The 22,444-nt window shown below is 41.7% G+C and overlaps 1 long non-coding RNA gene and 1 pseudogene across 1 annotated transcript in view; both read right to left on the reverse strand.

Annotated features, from left to right (window-relative positions):
- LOC145715613 (uncharacterized) overlaps nucleotides 1-22,444 on the reverse strand; it is a 338,798-nt gene that overhangs the window by 25,184 nt on the left and 291,170 nt on the right. The window lies entirely within an intron of this gene.
- LOC132694628 (cationic amino acid transporter 3 pseudogene) lies at nucleotides 3,963-5,931 on the reverse strand (annotated as a pseudogene).

The raw sequence follows: 22,444 nt of genomic DNA on the forward strand, positions 1-22,444 counted from the left end.
AAGTTGCAGGATATAAAATCAATGCACAGAAATCGGTTGCATTCCTATACACCAACAATGAAGCAACAGAAAAAGAAATCAAGGAATTGATCCCATTTAAAATTGCACCAAAACCCATAAAATAGTTAGGAATATATCTAACCAAAGAGGTGAAAAATCTATATGCTGAAAACTATAGAAAGCTTATGAAAGAAATGGAAGAAGACACAAAAAAATAGAAAAAGACTCCAAGCTCCTGAATAGGAAGAACAAATATTGTTAAAATGTCAATACTACCCAAAGCAATCTACATATTCAATTCAATCCCTATCAAAATAACACCAGAATTCTTCACAGAGCTAGAAAAAATAATCCTAAAATTTGTATGGAACAAGAAAAGACCCTGAATAGCCAAAGCAATCTTGAAAAAGAAAACCAAAGCAGGAGGCATCACAATCCCAGACTTCAAACTATACTACAAAGCTGTAATCATGAAGACAGTATGGTACTGGCACAAGAACACACTCAGATCAATGGAACAGAATAGAGAACCCAGAAATGGACCCACAAATGTATGGCCAACTAATCCTTGCAAAGCAGGAAAGAATATCCTATGGAATAAAAATAGTCTCCTTAGCAAGTGGTGCTGGGAAAACTGGACAAAGACATGAAGAAGAATGAACCTGGACCACTTTCTTACACCATACACAATGAACTCAAAATGGATGAAATAAACTCTTACACCATACACAATAAACTCAAAATGGATGAAAGACCTCAATGTAAGACAGGAAGCCATCAAAATCCTCGAGCAGAAAGCAGGCAAAAACCTCTTTAATCTTGGCCGAAGCAACTTCTTACTCAACACATCTCCAAAGGCAAGGGAAACAAAAGCAAAAATGAACAACTAGGACCTCATCAAAATAAAAAGCTTCTGCACAGTGAAAGAAACAATCAGCAAAACTAAAAGGCAACCAACGGAATGGGAGAAGATTTGCAAATGACATATGAGATAAAAGGTTAGTATCCAAAATCTATAAAGAATTTATCCAACTCAACACCCAAAAAACAAATAATCCAGTGAAGAAATGGGAAAAAGACATGAATAGACACTTCTCCAAAGAAGACATTCAGATGGCCAACCGACATGAAAAAATGCTCAACTTCACTCATCATCAGGAAATTCAAATCAAAACCACAATGAGATACCACCTGACACCTGTCAGAATGTCTAACATTAACAACTCAGGCGATGACGGATGTTGGTGAGGATGCGGAGAAAGAGGATCTCTTTTGCATTGTTGGTGGCAATGCAAGCTGATGAAGCCACTCAGGAAAACAGTATGGAGGTTCTTCAAAAAAACTAAAAATAGAACTACCCTAGGACCCAACAATTGAACTACTAGTTATTTATCCACGGGATCCAGGTGTGCTGTTTCAAAGGAACACATGCACCCCAATGTTTATAGCAGCACTATCAACAATAGCCAAAGTATGGAAGGAGCCCAAATGTCCATCGATGGATGAATGGATAAAGAAGATGTGGTGTATATATACAATGGATTATTACTCAGCAATCAAAAAGAATGAAATCTTGCCATTTGCAGCTACGTGGATGGAACTGGAGGGTATTATGCTAAGTTAAATTAGTCAGAGAAAGACAAATATTATATGGCTTCTCATATGATGACTTTAAGAGACAAAACAGATGAATATAAGGGAAGGGAAACAAAAATAATATAAAAACACGGAGGGGGACAAAACATGAGACTCATAAAAATGGAGAACAATCAGAGGGTTACTGGAGGGTTTGTGGGAGGTGGGATGGGCTAAATGGGTAAGGGGCACTATGGAATCTACTCCTGAAATTATTGTTGCAGCATATGCTAACTAACTGGGATGTAAATTTAAAAAATAATAATAATTAAAATAAATAAAATAAAATATAGCCTCATTAATGTCAGAGGCCATTTTCATCTTTTTTATTTCAGTTTTTTTTCTAGGTATTTTATTTCTAATATACAGGGTTATTATATGCTCCATGTCTACTATATAATGATTCAACAATTCCACACATTTCTCAGTGTAATCAAGACAAGCATGCTCTTGGGGCGCCTGGGTGACTCAGTCAGTTAAGCATCCGACTTCGGCTCAGGTCATGATCTCACAGTCTGTGGGTTAGAGCCCCGCATCGGGCTCTGTGCTGACAGCTCAGAGCCTGAAGCCTGCTTCCAATTCTGTGTCTCCCTCTCTCTCTGCCCCTCCCCTGCTCATGCTCTGTCTCTCTCTGTCGCAAAAATAAATAAAAACATTAAAAAAATTTAAAAAAAAGACAAGTGTGCTCTTAATTCCTTTTATCTATTTCACCTATTCCCCTGCTTACCTCCCCTTTGGCAACCACCAGTATTTTTTTTTCCTGTATTTAGGAGTCTGGAGTGGATTTTTTTTATTTTTTTATGTGTTATTTTCCTTAAAGTTTGTTTTATTTCTTAAATTCCACATAGAGTGAAAACATATGGTATTTGTTTCTCTGACTGACTTATTTTATTTAGCATTATACTTTGTAGGTTCATCCATGTTATTAAAAATGGCAAGATTCCATTCCTTTTAGTGGCCAAGTAATATTCCACTGTGTGTATTGGGTGAGTAATATTCCATTGTGTGTGTGTGTGTGTGTGTGTGTGTGTGTGTGTGTGTGTATCTCACATCTTCTTGATCCATTCATATATCAATAGATACTTGGATACTTTGGTTGCATTCATTTCCTGGTTTTGGTATATAATGCTGCAATAAACGTAGGGTTGCATATATCTTTTCAAATTAATGAAACTAAAAAGCTTTTGCAACAGAAATGGAAACCATAAACAAACCAAAAAGGCAACCTACTGAATGGGAGAAGATATTTCCAAATGATAGATCCAAAAAAAAGTTTAATATAAAATACATAAATATCTTATATAACTCAACACCAAAAAAACAAATAATCCAAGTAAGAAATCAAAATTAAAAAAATAGTTCAGCATAGGACATGAATTGAATTTTTCCAAAGAAGGAATAGATGGCCAAAGACATAAGAAAAGGTACTAGCATCACTAATCATCAGGAAAATGTAAATTAAAAGCACTGTGAGATATATCTTTACGCCTGTAAGAATGGATAAAATAAAAAATACAAAATAACTAGTGTTGTTGAGGAAATTGAGAAAAAGGAACCCTCACGCATTGTTGGTGGGAATGTAAATTGGTACAGCTACTATGGAAAGCAGTATGGAGCTTCCTCAAAAAATTAAAATACATACCATACAATCCAGTAATTATACTACTGGATGTGTTTTAAAGTAATCCCTATACTCAATGAAGAGCTCAATCTCACCACTGCAAGATCAAAAGTTGCATGCTCTACTGACTGAGCCAACCAGGTCCCCTCCCCCAGCTACTGAATATTTAACCAAATAAAATGAAAATAATTTAAGAATTTTTTAATATTTATTTATTTTTGAGAGAGAGAGACAGCATGCACAAGTAAGGTATGTTCAGAGAGAGAGGGAGACACAGAATCTGAAGCAGGCTCCAGGCTCTGAGCTGTCAGCACAGACCTGACATGGGGCTCAAACTCACGGACTGTGAGATTATGACCTGAATGAAAGTTGGATGCTTAACTGACTGAGAGACCCAGGCACCCCTAGTTTTTTAAATATTTTTTTAAAAGCCAGTAAACAACTATAGACATAATTAACAAATATACAAGTAAGAAATAATAAAGAAGAAAGAGCAAAGCCACATCCTTCATTCCACAATAAATACAGAGCTCTATTAGTGTTCCCCCACATCAGCATCCCATGGGAGACCTAACTTTCTATGTGCTCAAAAATACTCTCTACTATTATGCAAAGGGACCAGACTGCATTCAGGTGTTATTTTATCAAACAGAATATGTACTGGCACTGCTGAGTTCAAGGTCTACGATTTTGGCCTTAACTTAGGTGGGGTTAATAGACCAGGCTGTGCTGGATCCCATAGCTGAAATAGATAGCAAACCCAATCAGCATCCAGACACCAAATCGGGCCCAGGTGGCAGCTGTCATCTGCATCATAAGGTAAACATTCATGAAGATGCTCAGTAGTGGGACAAGAGGCAGAGCAGGGACCTTAAAGTGAAGGGAACTGGAGCTCTGAGGCTGTCTCCAGATGACCCCAGTAAGCCCAGTGATGAGCACCAGGAGCAGCACAACCACTGAAATCCACACTGGGTCTCCAGAAAGCAGAATTGGCCACTGGGCCAGCACCAAGCAAAGAAGAATTAGCAGCAGAGCAAGCAGTGAGGAGCAAACACGGACAACCCGGCCAGAGAGTGGAGTTGGGGAGGAGCTGCCTGGAAAAAGTAGTCCTTGTAGAGTTAGCATTTCTGCTGCCAGTCCACTCTCCTCCTGAACCATTGGTTCATTTCCTCCACTCTGCTGATATCGAAGGATGAGAACACAAAGAGCAACCAGGGAGTAAGCTAGCAGAGACTCAAGTAACCTGAGGTCCACAAGATCAGTGAGTTCCAAGAAGAATGCCATGTTTGCTGCAATAATACTAAATATCACAGAAGCCATGATGCGGGAGTATGAGCCAGTACGCACTCTAGCAAGGACAGGGAACAGGAGGCCATCTTTTGCCATCATGTGTATCAACCGACGAATGGGGAACATAAAGCTCAAAAGGCTGGCAGAAAGACTACAGAAAAATCCAAAAGCTACAACATAGTACGCAGGTGCCCAGCCAATAAGGAAAAATGCCTCAGGCAAGGTGCTCCCACGTTGAAGCTGATAGTAAGGCACCATAAGCGTAAGTGCTGAGGAGACACCAAAATACAGCACAAAGCAGATGAACAGTGAAATCATAATGCCCATGGGGATGGAACACTGAGAATTCTGCTCTTTCTTGACTGTTGTAAGAACGATGCTGAAACCTATAAATGCATAGAAACAGGTAGCTGTTCCACGGAGAATCCCCTCAAAGCCAAATGGCACAAATCCTCCAGAGCCCAGAGGGCCCAAGCTTGAGGTGTCATTGAGTCCAGCTTTTACATAGTCGTCTTCTGTGAGCTTCCAGTTTTGCAGGTCTCCCTTAATGAAGCCAGAGATGATGAAAAAACCAAGAACCAAAAGTTTCACCAATGTAATCACTTTGGCAACCAGGAAAAATGTATCAAATGGCAGAGTCTGCAATTCGATGAGCAACAACATTAGGCCCACAACAATGAAGCCTAGATATTCTGCAAGTACTTGGGGAACATGAGGTGAGATGTTCTCATTAAGGGTCTGAGTGATCTGGTTCCCAAACAGGTTGGCAAAAACTAAGGTCCAGGCACAGGCCACAATGGCTGTATCAGCAACAAAGGAGAGGATGAGGTTCCAGCCACTGAGGAAAGCCCAGAGTTCACCTATAGTGACAAAGCTGTAGAGATATGCAGAGCCAGAATGGGGAACCTGGGTACGGGCACTAATCTCTGCATAGCACAGCCCAGCCAACACAGAAGTTAGGCCAGCCACCAAAAAGCAGATCACAATGGATGGCCCTGCTTGACTGCTAGCCACCTCACCAGCCAGGACATACACACCTATACCCACTGTGCGGCCCACACCGAGGGCAACTAAATCCAGAGTGCTCAAGTGGATGTTAACTTGAATCCCATGCTCTGTTGGCATATTTTTGCGTACCAGCTTTTGAAAAAATCTGCGAAGTATCTGATACAGCATTCTAGCTGGAATTGAAGAAGATTCTAGGATCAGACAGCTGTATCAAGCCCATGTAGTCTGGGATCAGTCTGGGATCATGTTTGGTGAGGCTGAATTAAGCTAAGTTGACTTGGGGCTGCCACAGTCCATTGGTCAGGCTTCAAAGATGCTGTTTTGTATTTCTTCTGGTGTCTGTCATCCCTCCATAATGCCTAAATAAACAATAAATTCATACTGAACAATTGTGTTCAACCAGGCAACAAAAGCTCAGAAGTCCAACATCACTTGTTGAGCACAAATATAGAAACTGACACTAAAGACATCATAGAAAAGTCAACCCTGCTTTCTCCCCTGAAAAACTGCAAAATACTTCCCAACATTTCCATTTTTACACACCATATGACGTAATCTCACATGGGTTCAACTAACTCATGTAGCTTCATGTACTAATTAAGCTGTAAGACACAACAGGGTTTGAATTTATTGTGTAATAATTCACACCATGGATGTTTGTGTGGTACTTGAACATGAGTTATGACACATTAATTCACAGACGAGAGGGCCTCATTGCAGTTATAGAACCATATTTTAAATACCATCTGAATTTAAAATACAAATATTGGTCCCCCAATCTTAAAACCCTTAGCCTCCAAATCAGCTAGCCAATGTCAGACGTCACTATGGCCCCCTTTCTCCTCATTCTGTATCATTCATTTAGCTGTACTGATGGCAAAAAATATACACTCCAACCCTTTTCTTTACCCACTTAGGCCCACATGGGGTGCTGTGAGAAGACATGAAAGGGGAGAAAGGGGCAGGGCCTTCATAAACACCAGTATGAAAGAGAGAAACATGCTGTCTGGTGAGAAAACACTGGAGAAATGGATGAAGCAGCCAACCAAGGGTCCATGAAAGGGAGAAGAGACAGAAAGGCCATTTTGTGAATTCTGACATTCAATAAACCTCACCCAAAACAACCAAACAAAAATTTACCACATGTTTTATGTCCACAGTTAAGAGAGTATGAGGGGTAGAGAGAAAAGAAATAAGTCACCTAGCTCATAGCTCACAACCAAAACAATTCCCTCTGTCTCCTCCCTCTCTGGCTTCTAGGAGAGAAGGTGAGCTCATTTCTGCAGATGGTCTCCTCAGTGGCCTCACTGTGCTCTATAAACACCCTGCACCATCTGTGATGTCAGTTTTCAGCAGCCTTGGAATCTGCCCTGCTCTGTGAGCTTGTATTAAAACACTAACTGTAACTCCTCAGTAATTTTTCACAAGGAGTTATTTTTAACTCCCACAAACCATTGTCTGACTATACTAAATATATTTTCTTAATTAATGTACACCACATGTGGTTCTTCTTTTCGCCTCCTCCCCTGCTGCTATTCAAATGGCCCCTCCTCAAGGAGAATAAGTTTTGGATGAACAATTCACAGCAATGCCCCAGAAAAGTAGTGGAAAACAGAGAACACAAAGTCATGCAGCCCTCACTTTCCTCTCTACTCAGGCTTTGATTTTGAGAGAATTTTTAGCAAATGTTGTCAGAGGTTTGTAAAGACAGAATAATCAAGTCAGAATTGAAAAATATTTTTTATACATTATCAGAAGGTATGCTTGGTATTGGTTGGACTTCCATCTACAAATCCATCTAGATTCCTTATTTGCCATTTACCAGTTCCAATGTTATGATGTACCAACAAACACATCTGACCAATAAGGAAGGTCAATTAACCCATGGAACTTTCTGCACAATGAATGTGATTGATGTGTCTCCACCCACCCCCAGGCTTCCAAACCTCTTGTGGTTCACCAATGCCCTTCCTTCATAGTCTTACCTGTTACTGATTCCTCCAACCTCATCTCCTGCCCAGTTCCTGCATTCAGCCATGAAATTCTACACTGACCCTATCCCCTTGCCTCTAATGCCCCCTTGTTTTCTTCCTATAGCTAACCCCCACTTCTCTTTCAGTTCCCAGCTCAGAAGTTGCTTCCCTAGGAAGTCTCCCTTGACACTTATGCTGCCCTCACCCTTACCCTTATGAGTCTCCTAGCACCCGGCTTACCCCATGTGCCATTTATTCTAATATATCAACATTTTAGGTCAGCTGCCAGTCTCCTCCATTAGACTGTGAGTTAGGTGCACAAAAAATATTTGTTGAACAATTGTATAAACAGAGAAGAGAAATCTGAAAGAGCACATAATCAAATATTCTTATCTACTTGATTTTGAGTATACACTTTGTAGCCAAGCAATCTTTATAAACCCAGCTAATGTAAATATATAAATGGTATCATCTTCCCTGTAGAAGGCAAGCAAAATGTAAAGTGTGGAAGAAAAACCAACTGTGATAAAACTTTGACCACAGATAATGCCTGGCAAGTATGATTCACACAGGGTGATAAAGAATTGTTTCCTTTTGAGGACACTTGTCTTGAAACTATCAGGTTGCCTTGGGTTATATGTAATGAACCACCCATGCCCAGTTAGAGAATCCCCACTTTTTTGAAGGCATCATACTCAGGCCTTAAAATCTAGGTAGGATGTCCTAAGGCAGAGGTCTCACTTCATGGGACACAGGGAGGCATAATGAAGACAACTGGGGGACACTTTCAAACTTCATAACCTCTCCTTCTGGAATTCTTGTCCAACTAGCAATGTACTTCCCATGACTGCTCTAAACCACCCCAAATGACAAGAAATTATCATCAATTTCAAAGGAAAGATATTGTAAAGCTTCCTTCACAGGAAGGCAGCACAGTTTAGTAGTCAAGAGTAAGGCTCTGCAGGTAGATGGTTCAGGTTCAAGTCAAAACTCAACCTCATAGTTGGGTGACTGTGGACAAATTAGCTCACCTCTCAGTGTGTTAGTTTTCACAACAGTCAAATGGGAGTAAAAGTAAATACCTCATAGAGTTTTTGTCAGGATTTAGTGAAATGATGCCTGTAAAGTACTTTGCTCAGTAACTAGCATATAATATGTACTTAATATATTCTACCTAATACTTAATATTCAAATCTGATCCACAGTCCCCAAACTTTGAAAATTAGTCTTTATAAATGTCTAGCCTCAAAATCACCCACTAAAACTCAAGCCTGTTAGCTAGTCCTCATGAAACAATAAAAACAGTTTTATTCCATAATTCACTTTGAAACCCTAAGAACTCTAATTAGACACCCTCTTACATGCTGGTGCTAACCCCTTGGGGGTCCTAGGCTTATTGAGTTAGACCAGGCATCCAAATATCTAAGGCTCAAATATAATAATAATAATAATAATAATAATAATAATAATAATAATACATAATGAGGCAGATGCCTCATCTTATTTCTGGAAGAGTCAGTGCTGCGTACTACAGTGGTAAAAGCGTTGAACATTATATGAGAGATTTTGGATATAAGCGCTGGCTCTTGTGCTTGACTACATAAACTAGGGTAATTTGCTTAATATCTCTAAGCCTCAGTTTCCTCATCCATAAGGAACCTTACTTTACTTCCCTTATTGGATCAGTATGATAATTCCATGAAAAGATACAAACTGTAATGTACTGCTCTTGGGAAATTAACTGGGTCCACCATCCTGAAGCACAATCTTAGTGGAATTAAGAATGCACACATAGTCAGCACTGTAGTTGTTGAGTGGATGGATGTATCTAAATACACATGTAGAGCATAGACTGGAAGATCATTTATTAAATACAGGAAAGTAAGTACCCTCCCCACCCCCCACTGTGAGGAGGGGAAATGAGAATAGAGATAGGAATGAAAGGGGAAAATAAAATACATTTTGTAAAGGGGTCTGACAGGAAGCAATGGGGCTAATAGTTCATGACTGAGGGAGCTGTTGACTCCACTCTGCACTACAGGTTTAACAAAGAAATTGCATGAGAAAATGTGAGAGTACAGGGTTTAGGGCATGATAAATGGCAGGCGGTCAATAGATTTTAATTGAAGGGTAACTGGATCCTATAATCATCAGGACATAGAGAATACAGAGAAAGACTACCCGCTAGAAAGAGGGTGGAAAACAAGGGAAGATGGGACACTCCTCCCACCAGTTCCCTCTGAACCCATTTCCCTTTTCCCAATTCCTCTTTCTCCTTCAGCTCCTTGTCTCTGAAGGCTTCTTACTGGGCACTAAGGATGCTTGTACCTCTTTACTCCCTCTGAGGAACCATATCCAGACAACTACCTCCCCACAAAGACATGACAGCGGTTCTTCACATTTGTTGAATCACAGAGCCCTCTGAGGTTGGTCACCTCAAAATAATATTCTACACTCTTCTGAAGTCCATCCATGGGCCCTGAGCAGAAATCCCAGAGGACCATCTGAACGGAAGGTTTAGAGATGGCTAATGCTTTTGATCATTTCTGTTTCCCTCAACTTTGTTGTGCAAGGTCGCCCTTGTGTTCTTCCCACCTTTACTGAAGATGAGGGAAAGTGGGATAAAGACAAAGTATGATGATCCAGAGAAGCACCCCACAGGAAAAAAAAAACATCTGGGAATTAAATAATCATGTCTATTTTACTTCAACATATGCAGGCAGAACAAACAAATGAACAACCAAACTTATAGAAGACAAAACAAACCCATGGATTGGGAATCCTAAGACAGCCTACCACAAACCCAACTTATTACAACACAGAGAGAAACATTACCCTCAAACTCCATGTTTAGAAATGCCCTTTCCCTGTGAAATAATCCGCAATTAGTCCAACAGTTTATATTCAGTCCAGACTCTCTGACCTAAATGTCAGAGTCCTGCTGTAATTCTCCCCCTACCCTCAGGCTCATCACCTCCTTACATCCTGACTTACTCTTCGTGGGATGAGACTTGGTACTGGGAAAGTTTCCTGTCCTGCCATGGAGGCCATCCTCACTCTTTTCTGTCCATATTGACCCTCCAGCTCTTCTCAACCCTATTCTACAGCCTTCCTCTGCATCTACGAAGCCTTGCCTAAGCCATCCTGACTGACGCCCATCTCCAACTTTCCTCCTCTTCCCACCAGTACTTACAGCCCATCCTGATGCACAGCTGAAACTGATTTTCCCTTTCTGTCTGATGGTGCCTTGTGTGAGTCACTGAAATTCCTTACAGTCTAAAAGCTAAAAGCTTCTCCTAAAAGCTTCTAGGAGGCAGGGCCAGGATCCATATCCCTTCTCCTTCTGGATGCCACAGTCTCATCTCCAACTCTCACTACCCAGGAAAAATATCTGCTCATAAGTGTGCCAAACGACTATAAGAGACATTTAGGACAGAGGAAATGAATATATAGATGTATTTATTTACTACTATACCTTAAAATTCCAGGAAGTAGGACTTTTCTTTTTCAAAGAAAGAAAGGTCCAAACCAAGGTGTAGACAGGACACTAGAACATGCACCATCATCTATTTCAAGAGAATTTCCTGAGGAAATTTCCCAATGAGGGACCTGGGTCTGTGAATCTAAGTTTAATTAGGAAGCAGTCTCTCCCAAAGGAGGTGCTTAGCAAAAGGAGATGCTGAAAGAAATGCAGAGAAGATCCAGGGAAAAGGAAGTCAGCTTTTATGGATTCTATAATGCCCTCAGCTCCCCTTTCTTTCCTTACTCCTGCCCATATTACTCTCAGTCTCTGAGCTCCTTCTAAACTCCAAAACAAAAGTTCTATCCCAAATAACTAAGAAGAAGAATTTCTGTCAATTCCAACAGTACACTACTTAAGTTGCAAGGGTGTCTTCCTTTCTCAACCAGCACCACTCGCTCCCCTTTGTCCTGGGGGCCATTGTGTTCACTCCTCTGTCTCTAAGAAGATTATTGCCCTCACTCTGGATGTTTCCTTTTCAAAACATTCTTCCAAGTAAGAAAATTATACTGGTTCTCAGGGTTGGGTGTTAAATCTTCTGCCAATCAGGAAGTTGGCCTTGTGGCTCCTCCTGAATACCTTCAAAGAGAGTTTGGATACCAGTTGCTTTGCTAGAAGTTTGAAAAAGACTTGAGAGTAGTGCACTGAGGCTGTTAAATAATTAAATCAAGCTCTAAAAAGTTCAGAGAAATGGACATTAAATACAACATCTCCAGAGTTTATATCAATCCCTTTGTATCCAAGTACAACTCCTTCCTGATCCCAAAGTATATAAATTCTCTCAGCCTCCTTAAAAGTTTTCCAGACAATAAAATCTCCAGCCAACTGAACCAGTGGCTCCCAAACAAACCAGTATAAGCCTTTTTGGATAGCTGAGCTTCCCCAGAGTTACAAAGTCCTAAATCAAGCAGCCCTGCATCTCTGGTAGAGGGCAGTCAGGAATGCAAGAGTAGAAGCTTTGTGTTCAGGGCAAGAGCTTTAAATAATAATGTGTGGTGCATGTGCACAACCAATACTTCCAAAGCAGAAACAATTCAGAATATATATGAAAAGCTAAACAGAATAAAATCCACCATGAACACTGGGGCTGAGTTTCATATCCCAGGGTAAAAGACTCTTGGTTAACAAAACCAATGAAAACCATTGGTTAACGAAACCAATGAAAAATGGAATCTTCCCATTTTCTCTCTCTCTTTGTACTTTATCTAGAAGTCTGTGTCCAATCATAGTCTTTCATTTATTTATTCAAATATAGTGGTCCCCAATTATTTAGCACTGCAAATAAAGCAAAGAAAAACGCAAACATCCCTCCACTCAAGTTGCTTACATTCCTTCAGTAGGAAGCAAACAATAAATAAGTCATACAGAGAAAGATGGATACCATATGTTTTCACTCATATGTGGATCCTGAGAAACTTAACAGAAGACCATAGGGGAGAGGGAGGAAAAAAAAGAAGATAGAGAGGGAGGAGGCCAAACCATAAGAGACTCTTAAAAACTGAGAATAAACTGAGGGTTGATAGGGGGTGGGAGGGAGGGGAAGGTGGGTGATGGGCATTGAGGAGGGCACCTGCTGGGATGAGCACTGGGTGTTGTATGGAAACAAATTTGACAAGAATTTCATATTAAAAATAAATAAATAAATAAATAAATAAATAAGATAAATATATATTGTGTAAGATTTTCAATCAATGCAGCAGAGGAAAGAAAAGCAAGAAAAGGTTAGGATGTTCTCTAGTGGGTTTTATTATTTTAAAATGGGTGATCCAAGACAGCCTCACCTTCACACTGTTGTGTAACTGTCACCACCATCCATCTCCAGAACTTGTTCATCTTCCTCAGCTGAAACTCTGCACCCATAAGCAGTAACTCTCAGTTCTTCCCTCCCTGCAGCCCCTGGCACCCGGCATTCTACATTCTGTCTCTATAAATTTGACTATACTATGTGCCTTGTATAAGTGGTATCATACAATATTATCCTTTCGTCACTGGCCTATTTCACTGAGCATAAAGTCTTTAAGGTTATAGCCCATGTTATAGCATATGTCAGAATGTCCTTCTTTTTTAAGGCTGAATTGTGTTCCATTGCCTGTATATCCCACATCTTATTTATTCATCCATCCACTGATGGGGATGTGGGCTCTTTCACCTTTTGCTGTTGTGAGTAACAATGTCTTTTTGAGTCCCTGCTTTCAATTCCTTGCAATATATGCCAAGAATTTGGGTTGCTGGATCATACAGTAACTGTATACATAATCGAGAAATCATCATATTGTTTTCCACAGCAGCTACAACATTTTACATTCCCACAGGCAATGTATAAGTGTCCCACTTCTCTACATCTTCACCAAGACTTGTGAGCCTCTGTTTTTGTTTTGTTTTGTTTTTAATAGCAGCCATCCTAATGGGTGTGAAGTGGTACTTGGCTACTTTTGAGGAATAACAAGCCCTGTGGGGCCAGGACAGAGTGAGCGAGAGGAAAGCAGTCAGGGATCAGGACAAAGAGAAAGCAGGAAGCCAAATCCTTCACGGAAGATCTGAGAGTCACTGTGAGGAATTCGACTGTTACTCTAGGTGTGATGGAAACCCTAGGAAAACGTGAGTTTCACATGTTGCCTACTGATTTTCATGTTCTGTGAACTACATATTGGATTCTCAAAGTAAGGAGAGGACTTCTCCAGGATTTGAACAAAGGCATGGAGACAGCTCGCAGAGCTGTCAATAGATCTGCAGTTTCTGATAACACAATGAGCCCTGAACTATCTGCATTCTTGCATCTGCCACCCTCTCTAGACACCAAAGCAGAGATGCCATACGGCCACCCATGGGAGAGTAACATGATGGATTGCTTTCACTGAAGCTGTTCACTTATGGATTATCTCTAGACAGGACCCTATCACTTAAAAATCAAACAAAAATCATTTTAGTACAATTCACTATTGTAGGTTATCCCCACCATTATCATGGATAATCAAGAACTGACATGGAGATAAAGAGGGCTTTTTCTGGAACCTGGTAAAATTAAGAACCCCAAAGACAGGTGTAGGGAGACTCTCAGAAAGGGGGCAGGAACCATGTAAATTAGGTACTCACAAGCCTTGCAGAATTAAATAGATGAATCCAGTCCCAAACCCCAGATGCCTCAGGAAGGACTGTCAAAAAATGTCTGAAATGATCAGAGCTGGAAAGAGAGAAAGGGCCCCAAAGGGAAGCCTGAAATCACATTTCTGAGAGGCATAGAGTACTTTCATAACCTCACTTCCTCTGGGCAAAAAGGATGAAAGCTTTTACATCAAGATGAGAAGTCCAAGGAGTTATTCAATTTCTCAACAATAAACAATCTGAAGATAATGGCTGCCCAACCATTTATAAATGTTAAAAAATACACACTTGTATGTGTGGGAAGCAGGGGAGATAGAGGGTAGAGAAGGATAAAAAATTTTTGCTTCTTTCCCACAACATCTTTGGAGTCACTGCTTCATGCACATACCACTCTAGTATCATTGCACCATTATTTGGGTAAACAAGCAGATAGCCAGAGCTTCTCTAGAGGCTGTATAGACACCACATAATCTAGTATCATTCCAGGATGGTTGTGAACAAGGCAAATTTCTTAGTCCCTCTGGGATAACTGCAGAGAAGACAGAGTTAAATGCAATGCTCCTCATTCATGATCTGACACATTTACAGGTTTAGTTTCAGTCATAATCCAGTTTTAGAAATTCTTAACATTTCTATCACACCTATCAAGATGATGAGCTTGACGAATCAGAAAAGCCTGAGCTTCTGCTTCTAGAGGTCTTCAAAAACTAGATAGGCTACCAGGGAGAATCAAAGTGAGATTTCCCAAACATGAATCAGAAAGACAGCTGGGAAAAGTGAGAAAATGATGTGATGCACTGATGTCAACAGTGAAAATAAATGTGTTCTCTACTTACTTTTATGATTCTCTACTCCATTTTCTCAACCCTGAATCCTATAAACACAGAACACCTAATAAAAGTCCTCAGGAATCTCACTGTGGTTTTGATTTTTATTTCCCTGGTGATGAGTGATGTTGAGCACCTTACACCACCTCATCCTGTCAGGATGGCTAAAATTAACTACACAAGAAACAGTATGTGTTGGCAAGACTGCAGAGAAAAGGGAACCCTCTTGCCCTCTTGCACTATTGGTGGGAATGCTAACTGGTGCAGCCACTTTGGAGAACACTATGGAGGTTCCTCAGAAAACTGAAAATAGAAGTACCCTATGATCTAGAAGTTTCACTATTAGGTATTAACCCAACGGATATGAAAATACAGATTCGAAGGGGTACATGTCTCCCTATGTATATAGCAGCATTATCAACAATAGCTTATCTATGGAGAGAACCCAAATGTCCACTGACTGTTGAATGAGTAACGAAGATGTGGTGTGTGTGTGTGTGTGTGTGTGTGTGTGTGTGTGTGTGTGTGTATAATGGAATATTACAGCCATCAAAAAGAATGACATCTTGCTATTTGAAATGAAGTGGATGGAGCTAGAAAGTATTATGCTAAGTGAAATAAGTCAGTCAGAGAAAGACAAATACCATATTATTTCACTCATATGTGGAATATAAGAAAAAACAGATGAACATATGGGGTGGAAGAGGAGAGAGGAAAACATCACAAGAGACTCTTAATGATAGAGAACAAACTGGGGGTTGATGGAGGGAGGTAGTTGGGAGATGGGCTAGAAGGGTGATGGGTATTAAGGAGGGCACTTGCTGTGATGAGCACTGGGTGTTATATGTAAGGGAAAAATCACTGAATTCTACTCCTGAAACCAATATTGTACGGTATGTTAACTAAATAAGATTATCTGAATATAAAAATAATACAAAAAATCCTGAGGAATAAACAGCAGAAGGAAACACATCTGCCTATCCACCTTATTTTCCAAACTAAAGCTGTAATGTAGTTACAATGAACACTTTGTCTTTGTTTACAATGAGCACTAATCTACACTCATTTTTTCCAAGTCTTGTAAACAGCTTTTTTTTTTTTTCCAACCAAATCCTTCCTTTCCTTGTAAGCACAGAATCTAGAAAACCATCCAGTGGTCCTATATATCACTCTACTCTGTATCCACTTTTAGATTAGCAGTTTTGTGTGGTCAGAGCCCATGGTTTGTTCTACCATGTACACACTAAGTAATATGCTACACACAAGGGGGTTTAGAAAGGCCGGCTATCTCTCTGGTTATCTTCATTCATATCTTTAAATGCAACCTTCTGTCCTTCCATGTAAGTACTTGGATGTCTCTTTCTGTCTGTATTCTCTCACCAGACTTGGCTTGGTTCCTGTCATTGCCCTAGGTAGCTGCTCACATACTCACCATTTCCCTTGGAAAGTCAGTTTTGTTTTGTTTTGTTTTGTTTTGTTTTGTTTTGTTTTGTTGTAGGAAAGACACCAGACCATCTGAGTCATATGAAAGATGTATAATGCCTCAAAGTCCTGAGTTTTTATCCAAATATAGATCAATATGACTTCTGAACAAATATCCATCTACCTCACCCCAGCTCTGGCAACATAATCTATAACAACTAGCCTCTATAACCACTTATTAAGGGAAACTCTTTATCCCTCTTCCCTAGTTCTTTCTGGTCTCCAGTTGGCCTTGTGGTTTGTATAATACAAGAAAAAAAAAAAAAGCACAAGCATAAAGCAAAAGAATGTACCATAAAAATCACTTTTATCAATTTGGAATATACTTTGTGAAGGAAACTGGTTTTTCCACATGATTTTTCTTTAAGGTTAAAATGTAACTGCCTTCTGGAAACACATAACATGTATCAAATTATGATGGAGAGACATTGAAAAGAACTGCTGGAAGGCAAGAGAAAGACAACTAGAAATAAATATTTGCCACATATAATCAATAAAACAGATGTCATGCATGGATAAGTGCTGTCTTGGGCTTCTGGTGTTGGGGTACATCCCACAGTGTACATGGTAGTTGGGAGGGGAGAAGGGTGGAGAACATTTTAAGACTGCCGAGGCCTTTAAAATTAAAGAGTTTCAAATATGCTTGAGATAACAACAAACTGCCTCTTGGAGACCCAGTGTCTTAAAGACCACTAGGCAGCCACACCCCAGGGGAACTTGGTAATCTCTTCCTCCTACAGCCTGACCTGACCTATAATCAATCCCCACCACAACTGTTGTAAATTAGATAAGAGAGGCAGGGAGATACCTTCAGCAGCTGTAAAAAATAGATATCTAATTTCTTAAGCAAAGAGGAAGAAGACTCTCAAATTCTCTCTGATGGTGGATGGACCACCTTATGAAACTGGCCCTGCTATTCGGCAGAGTCCACAGCAATGTCCTCCCTAAGAAGATATGACACAGACACTTTCAGAATCTCCAGTGAGAAAGTGTGGCAAAACATGAAGGAGGCAGCCAAGCCAGGTAGAAGAATCTTCATTCATTCAAAAAACATGTCTAAGCACACTATGTGCTGGGCCCTGTGAGAAAGACAAAGATGAATAAAGCAAGCTCTGCACGAGGTCAGAAAGGAAAGGCCAGGGAGGAGGGCAATGCAAAGAAAGAGGTGGGAAGGACTAAGGAGGAGTAGGGCCAGGGAATAACCCAGAAATCCTACCTGCTCTTCCCAAACTTGCCGGGCCTTTGGCCTGCACCCCCCAATCCAAAGTCTAGCTCTGGAGCCATGAAATACCCTCTGCTCAAACTGCCCAGAGCTTTGACAGCTAGCAGCACTCCAAGCCCAGTTTCCTCCACTCTGGTTCTGTCTCAGTTTTCTTGCCAATTCTATAAACACAAGAAATCACTTACCCATGGCCTTTTTCTTCCTCAGAGGATAACACCTGAGAAGAAAGTTTAAGCAAAACCAGGGAAAGAAAAGGAGCTTGGCCAAGCAGAGTCAGGACTTGGAGTGGGAGCTCAGGGGGCCCTCGGGGAGGCGGGTCCTCGGGGAGGCGAGCCTTCGGGGAGGCGGGCCCTCAGGGGGGCGGGGCCCTCCAAAGGCAGGTGAGAGGAATGGTGGAACAGAGTAAAGGATGTGGATTAGTTGGAATCCTGGAGGCCCTGCATGGGTGAGGAGGTGGACTGAGGACTTAAATGGGACGTTATTTGACTCTTTGCTGCCAGAAAGTTGTGAAATTAGAGTAAGCTTTCCAGGGTCCTGGTTATGGAGGAAGTCCTGGTTGGCAGGAGGAGAGTGTGGGGAGCCAGATGGAGCCCAACCTGTGGTGCTTTGGGGCAAGTCCCAGATCCAGCTAAAGAGCCCACTCAGCAGTCCTTTAAACAAGATTAGAAACATCCCCCACCCCAGCAGCTCCCTGTCTCAGAATCTCCTACTGGATTCCTCTACCACCATCCATCCCCATCTCCTCACCCATGTTTCCCATCACTCTGGAACTAAAACTACAAGGGAACTGGCTTAAGCTTCACCACAAGGAATTTTCTGAGACAGTCATTCAGAGTTCATAGTGCATTGTAACTGAATATGCATTGAGCATTGTGCTGGAGTAAATAAAGCCACAGACTCCCTGCCTAAACAGCTTCCTGCTCTAATCATTCAAATGGTAGGTCTTCCAAGATCCTGAAACAGTGACAAAAGGAAGGTGCCTCTTCCTTCTCAGAACACTAATCTTCAAACAGAGGCAAGACTTTTCAGAGATAGAGAACATGGGGCCTACTTAGAGACCCAGAACTGAATGGAGGATTATCAAGAAGCATTTGATCTAAAGGAAAAAGGGCACCATTGCCTCTACTTAATAATACTGAGATTCCTCTAAACTCTAAATTAGTTGCCATAACGACTGTGATGGAGATAGAAGGAGGGGAGAGAAGGGTAGTGGCAGGATTCTCTAGGGACAGAGTCTATACTAACTATACTAAAGCAGATAATTGAAACTGGAGCAGAAAGAATTTCTCCAGATTTCGGGAAGAACCTCCAACTGAAGAAAACCTACAAATCACACTGACCCTGCACTAACACATCTCTAGTAGGCATGAACCAAGGGAACTAATCCAGTACTTCTTTTGTAGAAGGTGCTATGCTGGGTAGTGGGTGAGAGGCCAGCCAAAACTAAGGAGCCAAAACTCCTAGAGGCAAAGGAGACAGGCAGGAATTGGAAGAATTCCTGGGGATAAGCATCTGTATGTTTGGTTGGTGTCTGTTCCAACAATTCTAGACTGTCCTCCCCTGCCTCAAGCTGGGATTTTCCTAAAGCTGTATCTCCTTGAGGGCAAGAAGGGCTTGCATCTGCTCCCAAGATTCAATTCCTTCCCCTTTCTTGCTGTGCTATTCACTGCCTCATGTGTAGAGAGTGGGAGGCTAGCGAAATACCTGGGCCTCCAGATAATCAACAAGTAAGTATAAGAACTATCTCAGGTTTGCAGGGAATGCAGAGGATGCAGAATTGGGGCCCTAGGTCTCTCCTGAAGGAGGGGTACAGAATGAGGGGTCTGGCAGTTGGAGCCCATCCAAGTGATTTCACATGAAATATCAGAACCATGAGAGGTGGAAGGAGAGAAGGGAGAGGAGTGAGGGGTGTGAGCCAGAGACAGGATAAGGGACTAAAAGACAGACATAAGAGAGACAAGGAAGATGGAAGGGAGGGCAAGAGAGGGGACAGGGATGGGGAAACTGCAAAAGAAGACAGATAGGAGGAGATGTGGGTGGAGAAACTGAAAGGCACACAGGGTAAAACTCACAAAGATATGACGGGAAGAGAGACCCTCAGAGACTGAGGGATGGAAGAAGGCAGGGAGAGAGCCAGAAGGAAGAGCTGAAGGCAGACTCAGTACCAGAAAAATCTCAGACAAAAAAAATATATATTTGGAATCAGAAATACAGAGAGATAGACAGATCTGCTTGACAGAGATGAAGGTGAAGGAAGCAAAGTAGGAAGGAAGAAGACAGGGCTGCATTGAAGATGGGGGAGAGAGAGAGTAAGACAAAGAGAAAGAAGGAGGCAGGTGTGGAGCAGGAAGAGGGAACCAGACCAGGGAGGGGGACATATATTTGCTTTATGATCCTCTTCCATCTCACCTGGTCCCTGATGAGTCTGGTCCCCTCTCAGGTGCTGCTGGGGGTGGATGTGCCCATAAAGCTGACAGGGTGAAGCTGCTGCCATCACTGCCCAGGCTCCCTCCCAGTGCCAACCTGGGGATACCAGAGACTCTGACATGTATATGCCTCCCCTTCTGTCTCCCCCAAAATGCTGCAATCAAAAGACCCCTGAATCTCAGCCCTAAAATTTGCAGTTAAGGAAGCCTGGCAGAACCAGTGCAAAGGGGATTGGGGGTCAAGGAGAAAGAGAAACAGAGCCAGGCTGGAAGTCAGGCTGACAAGCTCTGGAGAAAGTGCTAGGGACAGACTTGTTAGGGATCATATGGAGAAGAGGGAGGAGAGGGTAAGAACTGGGCCTGTGTCTGCATTGAGAGCTAAATAATCATGATGCAAGGTATAAGCAAAATAACCTACTAGTGACTGTCCATTAATTTGGGGCAACAATGTAGGCACCTTCTGAGCAGTCATCATCAATGACTTCAAGCAGCTCTCCACCAAAGGGCCCCACAAATACACATATGAAACATGAAAAAGGAAAAACTGAGGCAAAGAACAGAGACCTTGAGGCCAGTGTACATGCTTGAATCTAGGTTTCAAAGGGCCAGTGATGAAGCAACCAGACACATTTGTGAAGACCCAAGACTTAGCATGGCAAGTGGGACCCTGCCCTTTTCCCCAGGCTTTATTGGGTCTCTGCAAAGACTACCCTCCCCAGCTCCTCTCAGAGCCAGGGGAGACCCTAAGAACATTAACTCAAGCAATTTAAAGGGGAGTTGTTCTCTCTGGCCCACTTCCCTGACAGTCACATTTGCAGGTCCCAGACGCCAGAAGTCTGGTTATAACTAGAGCCCAAGGATTCTCTTTAGCAGCAGGAGGGAGGGTGGAGAGGGAAATTTCCACAGAATCCTTTGGAGAAGACAAGACAGCAAAACCCATCAGTTCCATCCCACTCCCATGGACACATAGAAGTTTAATAAAGTTTAGAATGTCCAGGACTACGAGGTAATTAAAGCCAGGATCTGGGTAATTACATTTCTTCTCTAAGCTCTACCCTTGACCTCCCTCCTCCCCCATGGACACACATCTTTTATGAAACACATTGAGTCAGAAACTTTAAAAACTGCCTCCACTAGAGAGATGGCCTTAATTTCAGCAAAGAAATTTAGAATACATTTTGAAAGGATTTCCTTAGACCTCAGGTAGTTAAATGTTAGAACCAGAACACACACACACACACACACACACACACACACACACACACACACCACATAGGAAAAGGAAAGCCCTCTCATGACTATTTTTTTGCCTGTGGGTTTCACCTCCTCATGATCTGTCCCACATTAGGGAAGAAAATATAGTCTCTCTAAACGTTAGGAAATCAATTCCCTTCTAACCCTTAGATCCAGGAGGGAGATGGTTGTTTCCCTTCCCCAGTCATGACAAACATTCTGAAGAAAGGTGACAGAGTCTGTAGGTAAGAGCCCGGTATGCAGAAGCCTACTTTGCTGTTCTATCCCCCAAGGCCTCCCTAAACTTCGGATCTCCACCAATCTGCACCTGTCAGTGAACATTCTTTGGACTCCCCCTGGAAACCCAGCCCAGGGGGAAAGAAAGCATTCCAAGGGAGGATTAGCAGGGCCCTTTACTCTAAGATGTGAGAAGACAGACACACAAGACAAGAAACCTGGCAGAGAAAAAAAACATATAAATTAATAGAGTGTAGCCAGATCCTTCCAGGGCTGAGGGAAAGAAGATGGAAACAGAGATTGAGAATACAAAGCAAGATCAGAGGGGAAGAATTACCAGATTTAAAGGCTGGGAGTGCTGAGGGCTTGGGAGCCAGGAGGCTGTTGTGCTCAGCAGATATGGAGACAATAAGCTGAGAAGATATCAAAGATGAGCATGAGGGTGGTTTAAAATGCCTAACGTGGGGCGCCTGGGTGGCTCAGTCAGTTCTTGGTTTCGGCTCAGGTCATGGTCTCACAGTTCGTGGGTTTGAGCCTCACATTGGGCTCTGCGTTGATGCTTCGGAGCCTGCTAAAGAAAGATTCTTTCTCTCTCCCTCTCTCTCTCTCTCTTTCTTTCTCTCTCTCCCTGCCCCTCCCCTGCTTACGCTCTCTCTCTCAAAATAAATAAAACTTTAAAAAGATAAAAAATAAAATAAAATGCCTAATGCATTTAGATATATACATCTTTACAACTGTACAGAGTTCTGTGGTATAAATTTCATTTTATTCTCAATAATAGGACACAGGGTAGGTCTCTTTTACACATAATAAAACCATGGCACAGAGAGGTTAAGTAACTTGCTTCAAGTCACAGAACTGGTAAGGG

The sequence above is a fragment of the Panthera onca genome, chromosome B4, assembly GCF_046562875.1.
Source record: "Panthera onca isolate mPanOnc1 chromosome B4, mPanOnc1 haplotype 2, whole genome shotgun sequence".
Taxonomy (NCBI): domain Eukaryota; kingdom Metazoa; phylum Chordata; class Mammalia; order Carnivora; family Felidae; genus Panthera; species Panthera onca.